General features: G+C 42.2%; 1 pseudogene; it reads left to right on the top strand.

Moving 5' to 3' along the window:
* Positions 1 to 8,987: 8,987 nt before the first annotated feature.
* Positions 8,988 to 10,209, top strand: LOC143439197 (glyceraldehyde-3-phosphate dehydrogenase pseudogene; annotated as a pseudogene).
* Positions 10,210 to 20,453: the final 10,244 nt, after the last annotated feature.

Raw genomic sequence — 20,453 nt, 5'->3', positions numbered from 1 at the left:
TCAATGTCACTGAATGAAGCTTTCAGGTTCTCAGAAAACAACAAAGAATAAAATAGGATAACTGCTCAAAACTTAAACCCTGAATAAAATGTAGTGGAATCCATAGAAGAAATTGTTAAAACAGATATCCAGGTATAGTTGAGGCTGAACTGTGTCTCTCAAAACTCAAGGAGCTAAACATGACACAGCCAAGCCATGTGACAGACCCCAACAATTTCTCTACTGACAAGTATTGGTTTATTAGTATTGGTATTTTATTTTTGATGTTTTTAATTTTATTTTTTCTATTTTTGAAGATAGATATTTTTTGTAAATACATTCTGATTATGGTTTCTTTCCTCTAACGCCCCTCAGACCCTCCCCACCTTTCCCTCACATCCAAATCCACACCCATTCATTCTCTCTCTTGGCAGAAAACAAGCAAGCATCTAAAAATCCTAAGATTTTAAAAAACAGAATAGAACAAAACAAACAAACAAGAAAAAGAGCCAAATAAAATATACAAGAAACATATGTAGATGCAGAGACATCCATGTTTACATACACAGAAATCCTATAAAAACACAAAACTGAAAATCACAACATATTTTTTTAAAAAGACATATAAGTTAAAAAAAAAAAAAAAAAACCTGACAAAGCACTCTGAGACAAAGTACCTCAAAATTTCCATTAAGTTCAGTACATGTTGGCCATATACTGCTGGGTATGGGGGCTACTCTTAAAGAGTAGTTTGTATACCCAGTGAGACTCCATTGGAGAAAACTAATTTTTCATTTGCAGGCAGTTAGCAATTAGAGATAGCTTCTGAGCTATGGATAGGAAGCTGTATCTACTTCCCCTCTCAGTGCTGAGACCCTATCAGGCCCAGACTTGTGCAGACTCAGACCTGTGCAAGTCGTGTGCACTCTGCCACAGTCTCTGTGAGTTCACATGTGCATTGGCCCTGCTGTGTTTAGGCGGTCATGATTCCTTGGTTCCATCCCCTCTGGCTTTTACAGTCTTTCAGCCTTCTCTTCTGTGGGGTCCCTTGAGCCCCGGGAGGATGGATTTGATGGAGACATCTCATTTAGGACTGAATGTTCCACATTGCTGAGCTCACTTGTCTTCACAGTATCAAGCTAAGTTCTAACATGGAATTTCAGGTCTGGTGGATCTGTGGGTTGTCTTGTTCTCTTTAGATTTCTGTAACAATGTACCATGTGCCAGGTAATCCATAACAACCTAAATTTAGTTCACAAGCTGGGATGTCCACTGGGACAGCACCAACAGAACTGGTATCTGGTGGAGGGCTTGCTACCTGTTTCAAAGATAGAATCTCTTGCTGTGCACTCCTTGGAGGTGTGAATGCATATCCACATGGCAGAAGGATGGAAGGCTCCCACAAGCCTTTCCGTGTTCACAAGGGTGTTAATTCTACTCACAAAGATAGAGTCATTGTGGACTGATGGGGCACTGAGACATAGATGTTCCAGCCTTATTTCCTTTATCGGAACTCATCTCTGTCTCTTGAGAAACCTGACAAGGCTTCAATAATCCCTCAAAATTTTAAGTACTATGCTGAATTAGAAAACTTATGATTCTGACATTTTTTAAAGCTGCAATTGCTTTGCTGTTACATATTTGAAGCTATACAACAAAAGAAATGTGTTTTTATTCACTACCATGAATTTTAGTAAAAAATATAAAGTTGATTTTATAAGTATCAAGACAAATAAATATTACTCAAGTGTGTCAGTTTGACTGTAGGTAAATGTGCCTAAAATAAATGTTTTGTGCAATTCGTGAAAGCAAACAACCCACAGTTCACTCAGAATCAATTGTATAGAAGGTAGCACCAACACAAAGCTATACTTAAATAATAAAAATATTTTCCAGTCAGGTATTTTTTTATAAAGATTAAGCAAAAAAAAATCATAAACAAAACAAACAACAGTACCTCACAGAGACAGTTTAGAAAGAGATATTTAAGGCTAGATTTTAGAGAAGCATCTGGGTGAATTTTACTTCCAAATTCTGTACTTGACTTGCTAACCTCTCACTGCAAATAGCCAAGTAATCTTGGCTCCAGGTTCTAGGGCTACAGACAGCTGGACCCCACAGAGGACTGGATGCATTAGGAAGTGGTAACTCTCATTAAGACTGGCAAGCCTGCCTAATTTCTCTCCATTGCAGCCAGCAGGCCTTTGAGGGTGAGCTTCCTCATAGTTGGTTTCCACCCTCCTGTGCTAGCTTTCAGAGTTTTTAAGCTCTACTTTCGACATGCTCTGTGTCTACATTGCTCCCCAGAAATTTGTTTCTCCCAATTTGCAACTATTCCTTTTTATTCCCCCAAGCCTTGTTAACCCGGCTCTCTCTATGAACACTTTTGTGTTCCATGCCCCCTCTCAGTCCAGTGTACTTCTGGAAGGATTTCGCAGTTCCCACTGGTAATTCAAAGCCAGCTTGCACATACTCTTGACCCTCAGAATTCTGTGGCCTCTGCCTCTCGTCACCACAGACAGCCTCTCAATGTGTGGTCATCATATACTTTGTTTGGTATTAGGAATTCAGCTCACAGTTGCAGACATGTTAGACACTCCCAACTTATTATCATTAGCTAGGGTTCAACAACCATTTGAAGGCGATAAAGTTACAAAGAGATGTTCAGTGTGACTAGCAATCTATCAAATTCACATTAGCACAAAGCCTGTCCATTTCAATACTTACCAGATTGGCAAGTTTTTCAATATCATGAGCCTAGTGACACAAACTTTATATAAGATGTGAGTTACTCTGCAGTAATAAAATTGGTCCTTTCTACAACCATTGTGAGGCAATTTTGTATGACAGCTAGTTAAGATAAACACACCTAGAAATGCTACTTCTAAACATATGCCAACAGACCTAAGAAATATTTCAAAGTTAATTTCAGTACAGTTTATACAAATAAAAACATATAAATGTCTATCAAGAGATAAATGGAGATTGATTGTGATGTATCAGTATAGCAGCACACAGAAGTAGAGTTCATATACAAACAGGAATAAACAAGAAGTTGGATAAGGGCTACAAGAAAGGTGGTACTGTTATACAAGCAGACATTTGGCCGGGTGGTGGTGGCGCACGCCTTTAATCCCAGCACTTGGGAGGCAGAGGCAAGCGCATTTCTGAGTTCGGGGCCAGCCTGGTCTACAGAGTGAGTTCCAGGACAGCCAGGGCTACACAGAGAAACCCTGTCTGGAAAAACAAAACAAAAAAACAAGTAGGCATTTGTATCTATTGTATTTTATTTATTATTTTAAAAAGAGAGTGGGCTCTGGAGTGATGGCTCAGTGCTTACGAGCACTGGCTGCTCTTCCAGGTGAGCTGGGTTTGGTTCCCAGCAAGCACATGGCCACTCACAACTATCAGTATCTCCAGTTCCCAGGGAATCTAACACTCCTTTCTGGCTCTATAGACATCATCCACACATATGGTGCACACACTTACATGTGTGCAAACATTCATATACATAAAATAAACCTAATTTTTGAGACAGGGTTTCTGTTCAAATCTGTGACTGTCCTGGAACATACTAGATAGACCAAGCTGTCCTTAAACTCATAAAGATCTGCCTATCTCTGCCTTCTGAGTTCTGGAATTAAAGGCACGTGCCATCATGCCTAGCATGAAACTAAAACATTTTTAAAAGGAGAGTAGGAACTTGAAACAAAGCAAAGGTAAACCTTCAATAACAGGTAATTTTTTTAAAGAAAAATATGTTCAACTAATTCTTGGCAACAAGAGTGGAAACCTGGAATAACTTTAGAATTCCAAATATCCCCAAGCAATATAAATATTGTCTATGTAGAAAAATATTAAAGATGCCTGGCTGCTACTCAATTACTTTTATTGGAATTAGACACCGAAGATTAAAATTTGCATGAAATTGATGTGTAAGGTACATCTATAAGGTACATTTCTCAAGCATTTAGTACTGACCACAAGTACCAAATAGCAGCCGAACACCCTCTGCACTGTGTATTATATGGAAATAATCTTCACATACAAACCTCTAAAGGGTTCAATGGGAAAAAAAGCAATTTGTTTCCACACCTGGCCTCACTTAGGGAGAGTAACGCTGTATTTATTCAACATCATTGTGAAATGAAGTGTTTCAAATAATTTTACGCCTTTAAGTGCCAAGACTTTTCCTACTTTCAACTACTTGGATTGAAACAGTCTCTGGAAAGTTGTTATACATTTGGGTGTTTGCCCTCCTTTCTGAAGGCAGGATGATTAAAGTCTCGCTATTGACCCGAGGGCAAGCTCAGATAGATTAATCTAATTCTCTTCTTATAATTCCCAGGCATCCCATCTGCCTTGGTCTTTGTGAGAGCCGTGGTAGCTCTCCACACACTCTGGGATGCTACACAGTTATGGGATGTGCGTTGGAAACACCTTCCTTTTCCACGTTCATTTCAGCAATCCCACCGAGCCTAAGCAACATTCATGCAGACACACATCTTTGATGACATCTCTACGTTTCCACTAGGCTCTTGAGTGATCCCATCCATGTTTCACAATCCGGGCACACACAGCTATGGCAATGTGAACCCAAAGGCAGACCATCGAGTTGTCACCGCTGGATGGAGGCTTGCAATTGTGTAGCTCTCAAGCTCCTGTCTTCTTTTATTCTAGGCTCTCAGCCTCCAGAGGGCTTCGCTATTCTCCATTTTGAATTTGCTATTGCTGACCCATCTTGGCCTAGGAAATTAAATTATTTGAAATTAAGACATTGATTGAATACATTGTGACTGACAAGCTGGGGTCTCCTCTAGGGGGAACTTTGTAAACCTGAGCACCTGAGTTCATTTTAAGCTCTCTAAGTGTCTTCCTGGTCTGCAATGCTCTGAAGTAATCCAGTTGTTAGAGGATGTGTGGGCTGGGTCTGTAAGTCAGAGGTGAAATTACTCCAGGAATTGGTGCATTGACTTCAGAGGATGCATATGAACCCTTATGGGATCTACCCTTAACTTGATTCCTCTTCTGAAATATCAGAAGAAAACAGACACCAGGAATTCCTGGTCTGGAAAAGTTCTTAGGTCAAATTCTAATATTTGAGAAATTTTATAAAAGGACTTCTAACAGACACACTGACAGAAAAAGTAAATATCAACAATAAATCCATGACTGTGTTTTATAAGTTTTCTACTGACATTTATGTAATCCCACTTAGCTTCTAGACTGAGAGAATGTTTTCAGGAGACATTTTACTTCCTTAGTCAGCCATCAGCAAATAATTTCCAAGAGGATAAATCCTGGAGGATTTTACAGCTACAGTTTTATCAAAACTCAACTCATTATCTCTGATCGTTTTTGATGATACATTGGCAGAATTCAGGGATTGAGATGAGTGTTGTTTAATTCAATGTTTGAATAACTTGGAGAAAAAAATTTAGCCAACCCTGAGCTATGCTAAATCAACACCCTCACCTAGCAAGATACATGTATTTCTGTACTTAAAGGACAAGGCAAGCGAATTCAAAAACTCCATTCTTTTTCTAAATGGAAACCACAAAAAATAATCAGACAGTGCAAATACTATTTTCTAAGATATTTGGATAATTTTGGTAAATTATTCTATTGCATTTTATTTATTTGGATTATATGGCATGAATATGTAGATCAGAGGACCACAAAGCCCATCCTCCCTTTCTCACAAGTGGGACCTGGGGATTGAACCTAGATCATCAGGATGAGCAGTAAGTACCACTGCCTGTTGAGTCATCCCTCTGGCTCAGGTAATCCCTAATGACATTTCTGCCCCTCCGAACAAAGGAAGCTATGTATGAAACTAGGGTTTGTACACATGCCTACTGAGAGCATCCATGAACCTTGGGGAAATTGTTGGGAGAGTGCACATCATAATTTGTCCCAGACATAAAATTAGATAAGAGAGGAAATTCCTTAAATTATGACTGCACCCTACAATGCAAAGTGTAATTGATGTAGTGTGAGACCCACAGTTTGGAAAAGCTACAAACACTGGGAAATGGCTGCTAATTGATAGATTGTAATATTATTAAGCAAGATAAAGTTTATAGTATGTTAGAAAATAATGGTATTTATAACTACTTTTCTTTGTCTAGGTTTTATCACTATAATACCAAGGAAAAGAAACACAAAGTAGTTCTCTCCTATATTTAGTACTGGAATACAGTGCCCTGTAATTCATCTGTTATATATTACGTCAAATTTCAAGGGCTTGTTTGTTTGATAGTCTTAATATTTGAAGAGACACAGTCAGACCCAGAAATAACAAAAAAGTTCTGTTCTGTGAGTTTCAACATAATTACATGTAGTGAATATCTTTAAAAATGTGCTGTGTGGGATTTTGTTAAAATTCAACCTTATTTCTGATTCTCAGTATCCTTGGAAATGACTCTGTGAATGAAGCTTTGCCCAGACATACACAGAAACTCAGCAGGATTCTGAACTTTCTATTCACATACAGTGAAAGAACAGAATAAAATCTCATCTCAGAGAGTGAGCATCCAGGCCAAGATATCAGTCAATAAGTACCTTAGACTTGTATAGTCTACACTAAGGATAGAAGTAGCCTGTGTTTAACCCAGAAAGAAGCTCACAATAACAAAGTCAACAATTACTGTTGAAGGAACAAAAACCTGGATCAGAACAGATGACAACAGAACAGAGGGAGTTTAAAATGAGACTCACATAGATACAGTCAACTCCTCTTAGAAATGGAAGGAGAGATAATTTGATGAGGAAAAGGTTGTCTCTTCCACAGATAGTACTCAAATAATTATGTGGATAGAGTCAGGTAAATAGTAGGTAGATAGGTAGTTAGGGAGGTAGAGGGCGTTTGGTAGGTAGGTAGGTAGGTAGGTAGGTAAGGAGAAAGAATGGAATAGGTACATAGATTCTTGGAGAGAAGCCCAAAGGACCAGGAGAATGAATGGAAATACACACATGGAGGGGTAGGGGGTGGGCAGGAGAACTTCAGAAAGTTCCAGGGACCTGGGATGTGAGAGGCTCCCAGGACTCAATCAGGATGACCTTAGCCAAAATGCCCAACAGTGGGGAGAGGGAACCTGAAGAGACCACCACTAGTAGATAGACAGGGTCCCCCAGGGGAGGGATGGGGCAACCTACCTGCCTTCAAAATTTTTGATCCAGAATTGTTCCTGTCTAAAAGAAATAAAAGGATAAAAGTGGAGCAGACACTGAAGAAAAGGCCAACCAGTGACTGGCCCAACATGAGATTCATCCCATGGGTGGGCACCAAAGCCCTGACACTATTACTGATGCTATGTTGTGCTTGCAAATAGGAGCTTAGCATGGCTGTCCTATGAAAGTCTCTACCAGCAGCTGACTGAGACAGATGCAGATACTTACAGTTAACCATTGGACTGAGGTAAGGGACCCATATGAAAGAGTTAGAGGTAGGACTGAAGGAGCTAAAGGGAATGGCAACTCCATAGGAAGAACAACAGTGTCAACTAACCAGGACCCAGGGAACTCACAGAGACTAGGCCATCAACCAAAGAGCATGCATGGGCTAGTCTGTGGCCCCCCAGCACATATGTAGCAGAGGACTGTCTTGTCTGGTCTCACTGTAGAGACATAATGCCCCCAAAAAGGGGAAATACCCTCTTAGAGCCAAAGGGGAGGGGTGAAGAACTCTGAAGGGGGACTTGGAGGGGCAACATTTATAATTTAAATAAATAAAATAATTTAACAAAATATAAAAATAAATTAACTCAAATTAGTTCATAGAACTAAATTTAAAATACAAATCTTTAGATAGTCTAGAAAGAAAAATAAGCTAAAAATCTGATAATCTTGGATTTGATCATGGGTTTTTAGATACATCAAAAGTAAAATTCATGGAAAAATAAATAAGTTGGAATTTAGTGAAAGTAAAAACTTCTTCTAGTGAAAATAATACTGTTGGGAAATTAAAGAATGACCATACACCGGGTGAAGATCTTTTTAAAATACACATATGCTAAAGAAGTTGTGTTCAAAATAGTTGAAGAACTTCTATATTCAGTAATAAGAATATATTCTAACTTAAATGGACAAGATTTTTAACAGATACATTATAGAAGAATATATATATATATATATATATATATATATATATATATATATATAGCATATGAGATATTACTCATCATTATTTGCAAACACCATATACAGGAATGGCTAAAATATTACACAGGAACTAACAAGTTGCTGGCAAGGATGTGAAATAGCTCTTATTTCAATGTTGGTAGGAATGCCATGGTGGAAGATAGTTTGGGTTTGTGAAAATACCAAATAGAGTCTTATACAATCCTCTATGTTTATCTAAGTGGGTTCAAAATATATTCACATAAAAACCACAACACAAATGTTTATAACTGTCCTATTTATAATTCCCAAAAAGACCGAGAAGAAATCAAGATATCTTTTAATGGTTGAATAAATAAACTGAAAATTCCATAGAATAGAATCTAATCCCACAACAAAAAGAACTGTGATGTCAAAAACAAAATGACATGAACAGCTCATGAATGCATGCTCCCAGCAAGGGAGCCAGTCTGAAAAGTCCTCCATACACACGCGCACACACACACACACACACACACACACACACACACAGACACACATGTATATACATACATACATACATACATATGCTTAATACAGTCACAAATGCTCATGCAGAGAGATACACCTGAGAGAGGCCAGGAGCAACAAGCACACTTGGTACTCTGACAAGGAGGACATCAACAAATAAAATGGTGCATTATGTACACACACAAACATGCATACATACATTTCTCATTCATTTCCAAGTACCCATGTTGGGTGGTGCATAACCATTCATAACTCCAGCTACAAAGAATCCAGTGCCTCCTTTTAGTGTGTGTACAAATTCCCACACAGACACATACACATAATTAAAAGTAAAATTTAAAGTGTATATATAGGCTCTCTGCTCCTCCCTGTTCCGGAGACCGCCGCATCTTCTTGTGCAGTGCCAGCCTCGTCCCGTAGACAAAATGGTGAAGGTCGGTGTGAACGGATTTGGCCGTATTGGGCGCCTAGTTACCAGGGCTGCCTTCTGCTCTGCAAGTTGCAAAGTGGAGATTGTTGCCATCAACGATCCCTTCATTGACCTCAACTACATGGTCTACATGTTCCAGTATGACTCCACCCACGGCAAGTTCAATGGCACAGTCAAGGCTGAGAATGGGAAGCTTGTCATCAACGGGCAGCCAATCACCATCTTCCAGGAGCGAGATCCCGCTAACATCAAATGGGGTGATGCTGGTGCTGAGTACGTCGTGGAGTCCACTGGTGTCTTCACCACCATGGAGAAGGCCGGGGCCCACCTGAAGGGTGGGGCCAAAAGGGTCATCATCTCCGCCCCTTCTGCTGATGCCCCCATGTTCGTGATGGGTGTGAATCATGAGAAATACGACAAGTCACTCAAGATCGTCAGCAATGCATCCTGCACCACCAACTGCTTAGCCCCCCTGGCCAAGGTCATCCATGACAACTTTGGCATCGTGGAAGGGCTCATGACCACAGTCCATGCCATCACTGCCACTCAGAAGACTGTGGATGGCCCCTCTGGAAAGCTGTGGCGTGATGGCCGTGGGGCTGCCCAGAACATCATCCCTGCATCCACTGGTGCTGCCAAGGCTGTGGGCAAGGTCATCCCAGAGCTGAATGGGAAGCTCACTGGCATGGCCTTCCGTGTTCCTACCCCCAATGTGTCCGTTGTGGATCTGACATGCCGCCTAGAGAAACCTGCCAAGTATGATGATATCAAGAAGGTGGTGAAGCAGGCATCTGAGGGCCCACTGAAGGGCATCCTGGGCTACACTGAGGACCAGGTTGTCTCCTGTGACTTCAACAGCAACTCCCACTCTTCCACCTTTGATGCTGGGGCTGGCATTGCTCTCAATGACCACTTTGTAAAGCTTATTTCCTGGTATGACAATGAATACAGCTACAGCAACAGGGTTGTGGACCTCATGGCCTACATGGCCTCCAAGGAGTAAGAAACCCTGGACCGCCCACCCCAGCAAGGACACTGAGAGCAAGAGAGAGGCCCTTGCTGAGGAGTCCCTGTCCCCCACACTGAGCATCTCCTTCCCAGACCCCACAACAACAGGAGGGGCCTAGGGAGCCCTCCCTACTCTCTGAAATACCATCAATAAATGCTCGCTGCACCCACCAAAAAAAAAATAAATAATAAAGTGTATATATATATATATATACATATATATAATATATATATATATATATATGCTACTAGTTGCCAAAGAGTTATGGGAATGTTTGCAGGCTGAACAGGTAGAGTACAGGGGAAGATTTTAGGGAAGTATAAATATTCTGATAATAAAATTATAAACACACGATGTTATGCTTTTATAAAACTCCAGAGAACTTCATAGCATAAAAACAACCATAATGTATGCAGATTTTTACAAAGTCATTCAGGACATCAAGAGAATTCATACTATATAACAAAACATTCTAACAGCAAGTATGAAGCAACCTTACTGAAAACAGCTACAGAAAGCAAGCCATGGCCTATGTGAAACTAATGTAAAAGGATGCTACAGCATTTTGATTGACAGAGATGTTTCCCATAGAATTATGGGTTGGCAAGTTTGAAACCACTATATATGTATGCACAAAATGAACAATTAAGTAAGCAGATGATAGATACAGAAACTATTGTTCTCACTGTGTGTTGGAGTTTACAGGTGAGTAACTATGAAGGAGATGAGAATTGTGCATATGCTCACAAATTAGAGAGATGGGTCTGAGCTCATGATTAGCTTAATACAGTCACAAATGCTCCCGCACAGAGATACAGCTGAGAGAGCCCAGGAGCAACAAGCACACTTCGTACTCTGACAAGGAAGGCATCAACAAATAAAATGGTGTGTTATGTACACACACAGACATGCATACACGCACATGTACACATATATATGTATACCTGTACACACACATACACATGTACACACTTATACATATACATGTACACATGTACACATGTACATACACACATACAGGTATACATGTATAAATGTACACATGTGCACACATACACATGTAGACACATACACACACACACACACAGAGGAGATTGTCTGTTAGAGACACAGAATCAATGGGTAGAAAAACCTTGGTGACCAAAGCTTTTACACTTTGAGTAACATAGTAAGAGAGTTTGGAATTATTAGCACAAAGTATTTGCTAACTGTCCAGTAAATAAAGTCAATACTGATTAAATAAATACATGTCAGAGAGGAGACAAGTTTCCATTGCAGAAGTCCAAATAATTTATGATGCTATTCCACCCTTAAGAAGGAGGGTGCGACTCTGCTTTTTAAGGGTGGCTATACACAGCCACTTCTGAAGAGTACATGGGACTCTTCAGAAGGAAACAAGGCTAAACAATGCCTTCAAGAGGAGATGACTGTATGTAGTCATGCAAACTGGTCCTGGATCTGTGTGGTCTGTCCCCCTCCTATTCTTTCATCCCCTAAATGCTCCAGACTCATCCTGAGAAAAGTATCAGATAAAAACAAATTGAGAGATACTCTACAAAACCCTCGGCAGCTCTCCTCAAGATTGACAGGAGCCTTGTAAAGGAGGATGTCTGAGGAGAGCCACAGCCAAGAAGAGTCTTGTCTATCATGGCCGAGCAAAACACAAGGAGCTGTGGCTGCTGGAGGTGACACGGTGTCTCAGACCCAAGGCCCTGGACTAGAAAGGGAACATCAAGGCTATAAAATAAAAATCAGAACTTGTGTACTCCAGTCAGTCATATAGTAAATTTATCATTGTAAAAAAATACAGTACACTAATATCAGATGTTAAAACAAGGAAACTAGTTAGGGATATTTGGGATTGCTATACTATGTAATCTATATCTATACTTTAAAAAAATGTCTAAAATGAAAATGCAATTCACTCATGCATAACATTCTCAAAAACAAATTAAAAATAATAATTATTAAAATGTTTCAAAGGTTTTACTAAAAAAAACTAAAACAAAGAACCAAAATGGTATGCTAGCTTTTAGCATTCCTATCTCACAAATGAGGAAACCAAACAGTGAGGAAAGTAAAGGCCTCCTTCACAGATGCCAAGGATACTCCAAACATTCTGAGGACTAAAGCTGTGTGTGCATCCTCAGTCCTCCCCATCCTCAGTCCTCCCCCACTCTCAATCCTCCCCCACTCTTAGTGCTCCCCACCCTCAGTCCTCCCCCACTCTCAGTCCTCCCCCACCCTCAGTCCTTCCCCACTCTCAGTCCTCCCCCACTCTTAGTCCTCCCCACCCTCAGTCCTCCCCCACTCTCAGTCCTCCCCCACTCTTAGTCCTCCCCACCCTCAGTCCTCCCCCACTCTCAGTCCTCCCCCACTCTCAGTCCTCCCCACCCTCAGTCCTCCCCCACCTAGTTCTCCCCCACCCTCACTGAAGCCTCCCAAGGCTGCAGGAGAAAGTGAGCTCTTTCTCCACCATATTGCAAACTCTCTCCATAGTCACTACTCCTTTGGGACCATGTAGGCTGAAGCCGAAGCACAGATATTGAGTCTACTGAATGAGAAGCTGTTGATCCACAGTGCAGGTTTCTGCTCACTGGCTTCAGGCTCTCTAGGGATTCACTGTTTAAGATTCAAAAATTCACTGTTTAAGATTTCTGGGGTCTTTCAGTAGCTGCCTGCAGAACTCTTCCCACCCCAGCTCCCCGGAAGTAGGTATTATCCTCCATCTCCCTTCGAACCTGAACCTTAGCAGTCCTGATTCTCAGGGCTCGCAGGCTGCTCCCACTGACACACACGACACGGACTCATCACAGCTACTGTTGCCTTCCCTACTGTAAAGAACACACAGAAGAAATTTTTAGAGATCACCTGACAGCCCTGCTGGACTGTTCTTGTGCAACAAGACAGAAAGTAGTAGAAAGTAAGAAAGGAGGAGAAGGACGAGGAGGAGGAAGAGGAGATGATGATGGCAGGGAATGGAGGAGGGAGGGAGAGAGGGAAGGAAAGACAGATAGACATATAGACAGACAGATAGACAGGCCAATAAGATCATTCATTAGACAAAGATACTTTGTGTCAACCTAATTCATTTGATCCCCTACACCCACATGCTGGAAGGCAAGGACTGACTCTCCAAAGTTGTACTCTCAGCCTTTACACGTGTGTTATGGTGTATGTGCATGTGCACACACACACACACACACACTCTCTCTCTCTCTCTCTCTCTCTCTCTCTCTCAATAAACATAAACATTTAATTCATAATAAACATAAATAAATAAAATATTTAATTAAAATTTAACTTCCATACATTAGCCCCACATTCTTTGGGTGGGTAATACCTGAATCTGATACCACTCTTAACCATTAACTTTTAAATTCTTCTACACTTCTTTTCTTGTGCCTCATTTTAAAAATAACATTTATTGCCTCGATTGGACCTTGGATTTTAATGCTCTGTGTTTATAGAATAAGCATAGATCCAAGGAACAGGAACTGTTGTGAAACTGGCCCAGTCATAAGTCAGAGCTAAGTCCAAGCCTACTAATTCTGTAGATGACTCTCCAGCTACATTACAAAGACCTCAAATGAAAGACAAATATCTTCCACATTTCTGTAATGTACATTAGTGCAGAAATATAATTCTTACCCTAAAATTAATTTAAGAAATGCCAATGACTTGACTACTTGAGAATGTATCTGTAAACACACCGTATTTACTGTAACTAGCCAATTCAACAAAAGCAATCGAGCATGAATTCAGGTTGGATCACAACATTTGGGGCCACAAGTTGGACCATCAGGCTTCCAGCTAAATCATCGACTGACACAAGCAAAGCTGCCATGGCTGCCCCAAAATGATTCAGAGCAGAGGCCAACCTACAGATCCATGGGGTGACGAACATCGTGACATAGGGGAATGTCATGACCTTGAGCAGTTCTGAACAGTTCTACCTTGGCCAGGGACTTTGGTTTTCTGTGGTATTCCTTTCTTGTGCATACCATACCAAAAGTTTCCGAGACTTGCCAGGACTGTGAAGAGCAGGCTTTGCATGGACAATGGACGGAGGGTTCGATGTCGAGGACCATCCTCCACCTCCGTTTGTAATCCTCGACATGGCTGGGGCTCATTTCCTCACGCTCAACGTTCTACTGTTGCTCCACCCCTCCTCCCTGTCCCCTAACTCCAGGCATACCTGGACGGAAAACTCAACATTGGTCACCGCCTCCTCGTGAAGCCAGAAGTTCCCGAGTCTATGTCTCTTTTAGTATGAACTGGGCAAGAGAAGATGGCCCAGGGTACTGCAAAACTACAGAGATAAAAAGACACATTAACCCCAGAAAACACACTGGTTAACATTTTGAGCTGTGTTTTCCAATAATTTTTTTAAAGGTAACTGTATTCACCCATGATGTTGTGTTCTTTGAAAGAAAATGGTTTAAAACCAATTGTTACTCAGTCTGAGAATGTTCGCACAGGGTACAATGCAGAGAATAACACACAAAACAACCATCATGGCCAAACAAGAGAGTTCTGTTTGTTAGATTAAACTGATGTCATCTTAGGGACAACAGAAGGGGGAGTTGTAGTTGTGTGGGGTTAAGGTCACTGTTGGTGACAAATGACCAAGCAAGGAAAGTAAGCATTTGGGCAAGAGGACACAAGAGTCACTTGTATCCTTGTCTTGGCCACACCTTCTTCTAGCCCTGCCATCTTCCAAATGCCCTTTCCTGCTCAAGTAAGTGAAGAGTAGATGGGTAAGCCATCCATCCAACCAGGGGCCGAGGTGTGGTCTGTATTTTCTGGGAGCTTCCCCTCATATGGCTTCCCTCATACTCAGAGAACAGACAAGACATAACAGAAATGCCACATGCGTGGCTTTCACTCCCAGTTTTCCCAGTTTTTACCCCCAGCTTCACATTTGTGCATTGCTATACCAAAATGCCTTACTCTGGGAAACTTATTAAGAATAGAAGTTGATTCCATGTTGTCCTGAATGCTGGATAAATCCAAGTTCAAGCACCAGTGTCTGCTGAGGAACTTCTTACTGCCTCGTGTGGCAGAAGTAAACACTGTGCACTTACATGCCAGACAGAAGACTGACAGACACAGGGCATGGGCACCCTTCAGTTCTCCGGAGCTCAAGCAATCTAATAAGAATGCTAATCTCATCCATGTGGGAGGAGCTAACTGGACCATGTCCTTCCCTCCAGTCTCCCCCTTAAACTCCACCACATTGGCTCTGGGTTCTGACACAGTAGGTTTTAGGTGAACACACAGTCCCAACCTCTCTAGTTTTCTTGCCTAGGCTTGAAGAAGTGATGCAAGCAGAGGAAGAGGATGGAGCATCTGCTGCTTCCTTATAAGCCTGGGTGAGGAGCCCCAGGGGCCTTCAAGGCCAGGCAGCTCTTTCTATCATGAGAGGCAGCTGTTATCCATCATTTTCAACCATGGCCCCTGTCATCCATGGTGGGACATTAGGAGAGGAGTCACCAAACAACATTCTTTAGCAAGCTTCAACAGAAAAATGCAAAAGCTTTAAAAATAAACAAAATGGGCAAACTGTTTCCACCACTGTTCATTAGAAATAAATGAGAAACAGCCTGGTTTTCTTTTATGTGGCACAGAACTTACTCTCTCCGTGTGTGTGTGTGTGTGTGTGTGTGTGTGTGTGTGTGTGTGTGTGTGTGTGTGATGTATATGCATATGTGTATACGTAGATGTACATGTATATGCTTTTGGACAGGGTATTACTATGTAGCTCTGGCTGGAACCCTCTCTGTAGACCAGTTGTTCTCAATCACACAGAGCTCTGACTGCTTCTGCCACCTGAGTGCTGGGATTAAAGGTGTGGGCCAACACCCCTGGCCTCATTTTTTATCTGAATAGCCCAGTACCCTTGTATGTCATGAAGGAAGAATGGAGCCTTTTCCCCAGATAAGAAAACTAACAGCCACGTAGCAGCAAGAACAGACACCCAAGACTTCAGAACCATCCTCTGACCCATGAGGGGAGGGGCGCATTCAGAATTCCTGTGACAGGAGGAAAGACTCTGTTCCCCTTCGTTCTCCAGCCACTACTTTGCTCCAACAATCAGTCAGCAAGCCACTAGATGAAGGACAGGCTGCGATCCCGAAAGTACAAATCTGTAAACGGAAGAGAGCTGTTCTAAGGAAAGTACAGGTTAGCCCCAATGTAGGTTCCAAAGGGACCCCTGGGGTGATAGGAATGCCATTTTATGATGTGATACACAACACATGACTCCTATATTCAGTACTCTATACCTCTCTGCTCACTTGTGCATCTCCCACAGTAATTCCAAGAACTGATGAATTTCTCATATACAGGAAGTGGGCCCTCCTTATAGATGGCTGTAAATGCAGATGCATTCCTCAACAGTATCTCACCACATACAAAACCTACAAACACAGTACCTGGCCAGAGGAAACACTATATGAATACTTTCAAATGAAGTGATTTCAAGGGTTGTATTTCTAGCAAAGCAGGAGTCAAGCGTGAGTGCGTGCGTGCGTGCGTGCGTGCGTGCGTGCGTGCGTGTGTGTGTGTGTGTGTGTGTGTGTGTGTGTGTGTAAAAGAAAAAACCTGCCAGTTGGATGCACAATGGTTACCAGAGGAAGAGGGGGGAACCTGGAGCAGCCAGCCTTGGGCGGTATCTTGCAGAGCTTCTGCCTCCCACAGATCAGCCGGAAGAAGTTCAAACCCAAAGAACAGGCTGCCATTCCCATACTAGATTGTTCATCAAATGCAGGGCTATCCCTGACCAGAAGGCAAGAAGGCGCATTATACCAGACTCCTTTTTGGAGAAAAGGCTAGATATTATCTTGTGAGAGTCCCCGTGATAAGCCAGAGCCTCTCTGCAGCTGGAGTTTGCTTGGTTCCATCTAATCTGTAACTTGGAGCATGCTCATAAACGATAGCCATGTTTTCGCAGTTCAACAGCCCCATCTGGTCTCCAGTCTTCTCCCTTCCTACAGTAGAGAAAGGGGGCAGGGTACTTTGCAGTGAACGGTTGGAAATCGCCTCCTTTCCGACAGCCACTCACGAAGGATCACTCAGGTTGGTTTCTAGAATTTAAAGGATGAAAAGAGTCCACACCCTCCGCGTCTCTGCAGTTACCAGAAAAGGTCTTACTGTTAGCACAGCTGCCATACAAGTCCTGCGGTGAGCTACGTATAGAGTTGAGGCGTCCCCTCGTGGCTAAAACTGGAAGTACATCCAGAGGTAACTCAGGGGAAACATCTTCCCGAGCAGGAACCAAAACCACATGAATGGCGAGTTTTAGTAAAGGGTAGCTGGAGGATATGGTCTGAGGGAACTGAAGACAGGTATACAATACAGTTTCTAGAACTCTAAGTAATGTTCCTGACTTAGTGTCCGATGCAGATGAAGTGGTTAAATGGTAAAGCCAATCTTGGGTGGTTTAGCCTGGCTCTGTCCTACTTTTCAAGACCAGAAAACAAAGCCACTGATGGGATGCTCCATAGTCTCCATGAGTGAGCCTTCAGACGGTTCCGTCTTGCCCGGGGCTTTGTTACATCCCAGGCCTTCCCTGGAAAGTCTAGCTTTCAGACAACAGCAGAGAAAGTCATAATTCTTCCCTTCCAGGCCAATCTGTGGCAACGTGACAATTTTCTTTCTTTCCTTCCTGTTCGTATTCATCCTGATTGCAGACACTCTGCCTGTCCCATTGTTTCTTTTTCTCATATTTGCATTTATCTTTCAAGGTCACTCTTGCCTTGACTAGGACACGGCCTCTTCCACAGTTAGCTAAGCTGAACTGAAAGCCTAGTTTCACCAGGGGTCATATAGTCTTACTGGTCAGTCATGTTAGGACTCCCTTAATTATGGGTCAGATCTCTACCACAGTTAACAAACTCTCTCTCTCTCTCTCTCTCTCTCTCTCTCTCTCTCTCTCTCTCTCTTTCTCTTTCTCTCTCTCTCTCCATTTATCTCTCTCCCTCCCACTCTGTCTCTTGCTTCACTTTCTTCACTTCTTTCCCTGCCTGTCTCCTGTCTGTCTCTATCCCTCCCTCCTCTCTCTCCCTCTCCCTCTTTCTCCCTCTCTGTCCCTCTCTCCCCTTTTTCCTTCCTCCTCTCTTTGAGTGTGAGTATGTGTGAGAGTGTGTGTGTGTGTGTGTGTGTGTGTGTGTGTGTGTGTGTGTGTGTGATTTTCTTTCTTTCCCAATAACAAACAGCTCAGACCACTGAAAATCCCTCAGCTGTCCAGCCGATCTAAATCTGCAGGATCTCCATGACACAGGCAACAACAGAGTATCTAAGAGGAGTCTGGGTGAGAATCCAGTATTGATAGTTTAGCAGAAACCAGAAGCCTGGAAACAGAACAATGCACCGACTCATTGCACCGAACATCTGCAAGTAAAGATGTGCGGACAAAGGGGTGTACTGTGTGACATATTGGGACATACTACAGCTTCCATGACAAGATGTTTTTATTCTCTCTTATTTGGGGGGATGGGGATTGCAAGGGCAAAGGGCAGATAGGAAGGAATGGGGAAATGAGTAGAACCGGGTGCATAGTATGAAATTCATACAAAATAATCAATAAAAAGTTAAAGAAAAGAAAAGAAAATCTTCCCTAAACTTACTTGGGCTCATAGGGACAAACCTAGGTCTTCACTTACTTGCTATACACAGCTGACTGGAGTCCCAGAGAAGGAGGAACAACTGAGCTCTACTCTGTCTGTGCTAAAAGAATCATACCCCTATTTGTGCTTTCTGGACAGATGATGGAGCTGTAACAAAGAAGCCCTGGATTACAGGGTCTAAGAGTGTCTCTCTAGTTACAATTCAGAAAGGTAGTAAGCTGCTTGCTTGTTTCTGAGCACAACCCTTTAGAGAATTTTTCTTCATTTTTATTTAGAGAAATCTTCTCACATTAAACATTTGAACACCTCCTGCATCCCACTGGCAACATGTATGCTCATCCTTGGAACTCATGATCTGGTGGGAAGCCCAAGAGAGCAAATGGGTACAGTTCCACCAAGAAAATTAGGTACACTAGAAAGCTCTGTAGATTAAATGTGAAGGATCACCCTGGATCCAGGACAGCAGGGGGCACTTGCTATATGAGACCTAACTGAAAGGACAGACACTTGGGAGGGACAAGAAGATGCTGTCAAGTGGCGTGAGCCAGGAGTGGAGGTGGAGACAAAGGTAAGTGTAGGAAGCAAATGGGGGACAATACAGGCCACCAGGCAAAGTCTGACATCACTGTGTTACCAGGAAGGACTTGGATGCCAGGTTGAGACCTAGTCTTCACTTAGGGGCCTCAGGAGTCATTTGGGGTTCCTTTTGGGGAGTGAACATCAGAGCTATAGGACAATTAAGGTGGACTGAATAGAAACATTGATAATAGAAAACAAAGGAAAAAGAAAGCAGGCTAGAGTGTGATGAGGGACACCATTTAGGTTTTAGTTAACTCCAGATGTAGTCAAGTTGACAGCCATACTAATGATTGGAAAATGGAAGAGAAGGTTCTAGAAGAAGGGGAAGGGGAGAGAAAAGAAAGGCAGGCCAAAAGAAGGAGAACTAAGAGGAGAGAGAAGAGGAAATGAAGAAAGAATGGAAAGAAAGGTATTGCTTCTGAACATGTTGGTTGGCTGTGAACTTGGCACAACCTAGAATCAGTCACCTGGAAAGAGTCTTGGTGAAGGGTTGTCTAGGTCAACTTGGCCAGTCATCTATGAAGAGTTACCTTGAATCCTTTCCCTGGTGTGGGATGATCCAGCCTGAAAGTGGGCAGCACCCTTCCTGATTGGGGGCCCTGGGATGCATAAGAATAGAGAAAGCTACTGGGAACTGAGTGAGCACACATCCATCTCTCTGCTCTTGACTGTGGATGTGATGTGACAAGCTGCTTCAAGTGCCCGCTGCCTTGACTTTCCCAAAATGACGGAATGTCATGTGCAATGTCAGCTAAAATAAATGCTTATGAAACCAGGACACTGACCATTTAGGACAGGAGAGATTTTGATGTTTATCAAAACCACAAATTTTTAGATGATAATCACTGTCCTGAAGCTTAAGTACCTAGAGACAAAGGCGACCTCCAAGTGATGCGGCCCACACTGCATTCTGGCCCCTCGTTTAGTATTACGTTCTCCATTAAGCAGTCATAATGATGTAATCATTATCATAATCAGCCCATAATGATGTGGATCTTGCTGTTTGCTTGCACACACTCAAGTGTAGTAACCTTTGCATCGCCATAACCAAATATATGACAAAAATACTTAAGGAAGGAAGAGCTTGTTGCAGCCCATGGTCTTAGAGGTGAGAATGATAGAGCAGAGCATTTATTATGGTGGTTGAGAAGGAGATGAAGAGAGACAGAGAATAGGGTCAAGATATCCCCATGGA

This window comes from Arvicanthis niloticus, chromosome 26, assembly GCF_011762505.2.
Source record: "Arvicanthis niloticus isolate mArvNil1 chromosome 26, mArvNil1.pat.X, whole genome shotgun sequence".
NCBI classification, from domain to species: Eukaryota; Metazoa; Chordata; class Mammalia; order Rodentia; family Muridae; genus Arvicanthis; species Arvicanthis niloticus.
Note: the sequence above shows the minus strand (reverse complement) of the source record. Positions and strands in the feature narration are given on the sequence as shown.